Below are 6000 nucleotides of genomic sequence, written 5' to 3' on the forward strand. Positions count from 1 at the left end.
CAGCTCTGGTTGAAAGGACTCAGAGAACAGGGTCACCACCCCACTAGATGTTGAAGTGAGATGGCTGAAGAAGACACTGCCTCGCCACTCCAAATGCCAGCTGGCTTCAGCCTCTGGAGTGGTATGGGTTTCCTGCAGGAAACTCACAGAATACTTCCCCTTCTGCAAGAAGGAGAGTACCTGGAACCTGCGAAACCCATCCTTACAGCCGTTAACATTTAGCGTACCGATGCTTAACGCCATTGGTAATCAGGAGTTTTTTGGTTCCCCACAGGTGCTCAGGGTACTATACCCTGAGAAGCCTTTACGTGGTCTCGCATCACTTTTTCAAACTTCAGGACCCGAATATGGATAGCCCCAGAGATTTTGGCCCTGTGGTTGGCCCTGATGTAAGCTCCGAGAGTGTGGAGAATGACCGAGGCATCTTTCCACTTCTCAAGGGCCAACTTCACCTTAAAGTTTTTATGCTTGCAGAGGGTATCCTCTAGGAAAGCATCTAGCTCCTTGGCAGGGATAACAGGGGTCAAAGAGTCCACCGACTCCACGTTGCCAGAAGACTCCTCACTGAGCCCCAACTCCCTAAGCTCCTGTTGACTGAAAGGCTTAAGACCCTCACCCTCCCCTGCGGGGGTCTCTCTCAGTTCTACAGTGGGTTCCCCCTTCGGTGTTTCCACGAGGGGGTCCACTAAATCCTCCACTTCCAACCCCGGGATAGGATGTTCAGGGGTATCTGGTGGTGGCATGGCAGAGGCAGCGGTTTCTGGAGTGACCTTGTGAACCAAAAAGGTACCCATTACCCTCCTGGTCTCCTCTATCGCCGTGTAAGTAAACGGAATGTTAGGGGCCTTCGCCTCAATCACGGGAGGGCACTCTTCTGTAGGCACCCCAAGGAGAGAGTCTAGCCTGGCAGTCATCTTTGACAAAGACCAAAACTCCCCACTAAGAGGGCTCATGTCAGATAGCCTCCAGTTGAAATCCGAAGTGCTCACTAAAGCATCCCTACCTACACCTGCCTCCCCCTCTCCATCCTCAACCATGGGGGTCAGCCCTAGCCCATCCCCTACTTCTGGTGACGCAAAACCTGACTCCGCCTCAGGTGCAACACTCGAAGGCGGTACAGCCGGAGGGGGATCTTGGCTGGCTCCAAAGATAGGTGCACTCGGCAAGGCAAATTCACCAAAGCACAATTCTCCTGGGGATGCTCTCCAACCGGGAGGGGCGTTGAGAGGCACCCCAACGTCTATATCTATGGGCAAGGCCTCATGCTGCTGAGCATTTTGGCCTTCCACCCCAGAGACGCCGGGTACCTTCAGTTGTATTCCCTCCAGAAATTCGAGGGGGGGGGCTGTACGTGTGTGGGATCTGGTTTACACTGGCTACTCGTAACCAGTGGTCTGGACAGGACCACCTTGTACGGAACTGATGTTACGTCCCGCTTCAGAGACTTCAGAGGGTAAACGTAATACGGTTCACCCTCCTCTACCTCCTCAATCACCCTCTTATTTGTTTTAAATTTGCTCTTTCTAGGGATTGATTCCCCAGGAGAGATTGCCGCTACCTCCATAACAGGAGCTTCCTCCTGCTCCCCCACACTCTGTACGGTGCTTAAATTGGGGGTAAGGTGTTCTTGGGGGGGGACAGCGACAACAGAGGGTGACTGTTGTGGGGTGACTTTTCCTTTCTCCCTCTTTGTAGGGGGGAGAGGTTCAGATGTCACTGTTTGAGTTGAGGCAGTGACATCTTCTGTGATCCCAGGGGGGACCTGGGCCCTTGAGGTCTTTTCCTTCTCCCTCTGTTCTTTGGGGAGAGGTTCAGATGTCACTGTTTGAGATGGGCCAGTGACATCTTCTGTGGTCCCAGGGGGGGCCTGGGCCCTCAAGGGCTTTCCTTTCTCCCTCTGTTCTTTGGGGAGAGGTGCAGATGTCACCGCCCGAGATGGGCCAGCGACATCTTCTGTGGTCCCAGGGGGGGCCTGGGCCCTCAAGGGCTTTCCTTTCTCTCTCTTTTCTTGGGGGAGAGGTGTAGATGTCACCGCCCGAGATGGGCCAGTGACATCTTCTGTGGTCCCAGGGGGGGCCTGGGCCCTCAAGGGCTTTCCTTTCTCTCTCTGTTCTTTGGGGAGAGGTGCAGATGTCACCGCCCGAGATGGGGCAGCGACATCTGCTGTGGTCCCAGGGGGGGGCTGGGCCCCCAAGGGCTCCACCGCGGTGGGCGCAACGGCACAGGGTATTTCTCCCTGGGGGGAGACAGTGATAACAGAGGGTGGTCGCTCCAGGGCGACCCCCTCTCCTTCTCTCCGCTCTCCAGGGAGAGGTGCAGAAGTCACTGTTCCAGATGGGACAGCGACATCTCTTGTGGTCCCAGAAGGGACCTGGGCCCCTGATGGCCCCGCTGTGGTGGGCACAGTGGTACGGGGTGTCTTGGCAGAGGGAGGGGTGGGTGTAGGAGTTGGGATAGGTCCTCTGTTCCCTTTGGGGCAACTCCTACGAGTGTGCCCCAGCTCCTTGCACAGATAACATCTAATTCCCTCCGTGCCATAGAACACTGTGTACATTATGCCCTCGTAGGGCACCCTAAAAGAACCCTCCACAGATTCTGTGCTCCCCGGCAGCAGCACTTGTACCTGCCGCCTAAATGAGAGCACGTGCCTCAGCGCTCTATCCCTGCAGCCCAGCGGAATTTTTATGGGAGACTTAATGTCTCCCAGGACTTGCAGGTGCAGCCGCATGAGACTATCTGGGATGAAGGGGGGCACATTGGAGAGAATAATTCTAGTGCCTAACCCCTCCATGGGTTCTATAGGGATGTAGATTCCCCCTACACTGATGCCTTTCTGCACCAGGGTGTGCTTGGCAGCCAGCGTACGGAGGAAGAAAACGCCTCTCCCGTACATCTTGCTGGCCGCCACCACAGCAGAGGGACCCACAACGTCTGCCACAGCCCTAACATAAATCTCCATGCTAAGGCCAGGTGACATTGGGCACCTCACCCCAAGCTTCCTGCTCAGACAGGGCGTGGCCCCAGCATTGTTATTACTGGGGTCAACGCCTGCAGCTGCCACCTGTGCCCAAATTGGAACTGGGACTGCAGGGGTTAAACTAACAACAGGAGCTGGGGGAGGTGTAGCCAGGGCACTGGAAGTACCAGGCCTAGGGCTGTGGTTATTGCTCCTAGGGGCCCCAGTTTTTGGAGTCCGATGTCCAGGTGTGGCCCCTGTTGCTGCACTAGTCCTATTCCCCCCAGGCATGATGAAATAAGCCTCTAAGTAAGGGGATGAAATAGTGCTTAGGGAGAGAGATGCAGAGAGGTAACTGTCTCTTTTAGAACCAATTAACTATCTCTCTGCACAGGGAGGGAATGAAAACAGCTTTTAAAACCTGCTGTAATCTTCTCCCCTTAATTATTTAACTCTCTCTCTCTTACAAGAAACCACACACAAAAAAGAAGGTTTTAAAGTAAGACACAGAGCTCTCAATTGCAAATGAAAAAGAAAGAAATCAGGCTTTAAATTAAAGTGAAAACTGGAAGTAAAAAACAACCAGAGGTGGGGGAGGGGAGAGGGGTTGAGACTGCAATTCCTGCCAGCCAAATTGCAGCTTTGCTGGGTTGAAATACAGCAGCCTCTGGGTGAAAACAAAAACGGTTTTTAAACCTGAAAAAAACCACCCAAACCCTCTACAAAAACCACTGTATACTCACAGCATACTCCCCCACAGATCCACACCAAAGTATACCAAAAAATAAAGAATAAAAGAAAAAAAGAAAGAATACAACCTGATTCTTCAGCAATTGCCTGGGAGCTCTGAGTGGAAGAGAAGCAGGCTCCAGCACAGCTACACACAGGAAAACAGGGCCTATGCAGAACCCTTCCTTTTACCTCTGTATGAGGGGAAAGAACCATAGTGGGTCCTGTTCTTTCAGCAAAGTGAAAGACCTCCCAAGTTAAAAAGGCGAGGAGGAGTGAGCTCTGGGGGGAGGTGCCACCTACCTCCATTACAACTGTTACCAGCCAGAAATCGATTAACACACATTCCCAGCTAGCTCAAACTCCTACACCCACCACATCATGAATATATATTTTTGTCAAAAAAGAGTGCTACTGGGCATGGCAAATGTATACTACAAAATGATGTGGTGGGACTCTTAGTCTCTCTCTCCCGCCCCCTCCACCCCCAAGTTTCTATACTGCGCTTCCTGGAGCACAAGGCCCGTTTGCCAGAATAGGACATTAGGTCCCGCCTGTTTCTCCGCAACCAAATGGTCGCAGCCGCTTTGCGGCACAGACCCTCCACCGCAGCCAATTAGTCGCTGGAATCCCCACCTGCTTCATTGCTTGTTAGGGTAGGGCAGTGTTTCCCAACTCCAGTCCTCAGGAAACCCCAACAGGTCAGGTCTTAAGGATATCCCTGCTCCAGCACAGGTGGGTCAATCAGCGGTTCAGTCATTTTGACTAAACCACCTGTGCTGGAGCAGGGATATACTTAAGACCTGACCTGTTGGGGTTCCCAGAGGACTGGAGTTGGGAAAAACTGGGGTAGGGGGTTACTTTAAGGGTTTTAGCCGGTTGCTATGGTACAGCAATGGGTTCTAGCTCTTAATTGACTGTATGGTTTGTGCACCAACTAATCAAGGGGAGAACTGAGGTCAAGGAGAAAGTTCTACTTGGGAAGCAGCAAAACGTAAAAACAAACAGCAATTGCAGGGTTTGAGAAAGCAGATGTGGGCAGAAATAAAAGGGTGTTTTTCTAAAGCCTGATAAAACGGCAACAGGAATAAAATCTTTGAATAGCACAGAGGATGTGTCCTTATTTGTGTTTGTGTTTGTGTGCGTCCTTATGTTTGTAGGATTAAGGCCTTCAATAAGAAGCAGTGCTATGACATAAGCAACTGTGAGCAGCAGAAGACACCTTACATCCATTTCAAATGAATAAATCATAAGGTATTTGCCACTGTAAGGTGCCCTATGGCGTAGCACAGGTTAGCCGATATGGGCCACGTGCATCGCTGTTTGTACTATTGTATACTTCCTGGGCATCGCTGTTCGCCAGTCACGACAACCATTTAATAATATAATGTATCTAAGTTTGCACATCTTTTCTTTCTATCTCTTTAAAAAAAAAAATTGAGTGCAATGAAAACTGACAAAAAACAGAAATTAAATTCCTTTAGTATTATGAAGGAAAAATTGAAAAAGACTCCAAAAGGTAAAATATGAGTTGTTACTTATGCTTCCAGTAGTGATATAAAGATACGCCTCCTATTTGTCAGTCACATATGTTCACTCTCTACAGCAGCGGTGCGCAAACTGGGGGGGCGGGAGAATTTGTAGGGGGGGGGGGCGCGGGCAGTTACAGAGGCCCCGCGCTCTTCCCCACGGCATTTAAATGAAATGCGTGAGGTATCTGTAACTCACTTACTTGATCTCTGCGGGTCTTTGGCGACACCTCGTCATGGCAACACGTGGCAAATTCCGCCGCGGGGTCCCGTGACATCACGTGACCCGCAACGTCATTTGACGCCAAGTCATTGGGAGAGGGGGGGAGCAGCTCAAGAAGTATGCACATCCCTGCTCTACAGTAGAAGGTTGTGACTTTCAGACTACCACTTTGTAGAAGTGTTTTATACATATTTGCTAATTGGAGAATTGGCGAGGAGCTCAGAACCTAAAAGGATCAGAAATTAGGTAAGCGCAAATCTACCCCTATAACAGAATGTATTGGTAGCACTATATAGCTTTCAATACCTTTTATTGAGTATGCTGCTATACTACAGAAAAGGGAATTATCCATACATTTATGGAAAACTAACAAAGACCCTGCACTCTTCCCAATTTGGATTAAATTATTTTTTGGTCAAAAGATTAAACTAAATGACTTTTGCTAGAAGACTTAGGATCAACATGTAGAATTTCACTAACAAATTAATTAAACCCAGATAAATAGGTTTTTGTGCAATAAATACCTGTATGCCAATAAAAAAAAACTATAATGAAATCATTGC

The sequence above is a fragment of the Ascaphus truei genome, chromosome 5 (assembly GCF_040206685.1).
Source record: "Ascaphus truei isolate aAscTru1 chromosome 5, aAscTru1.hap1, whole genome shotgun sequence".
Taxonomy (NCBI): domain Eukaryota; kingdom Metazoa; phylum Chordata; class Amphibia; order Anura; family Ascaphidae; genus Ascaphus; species Ascaphus truei.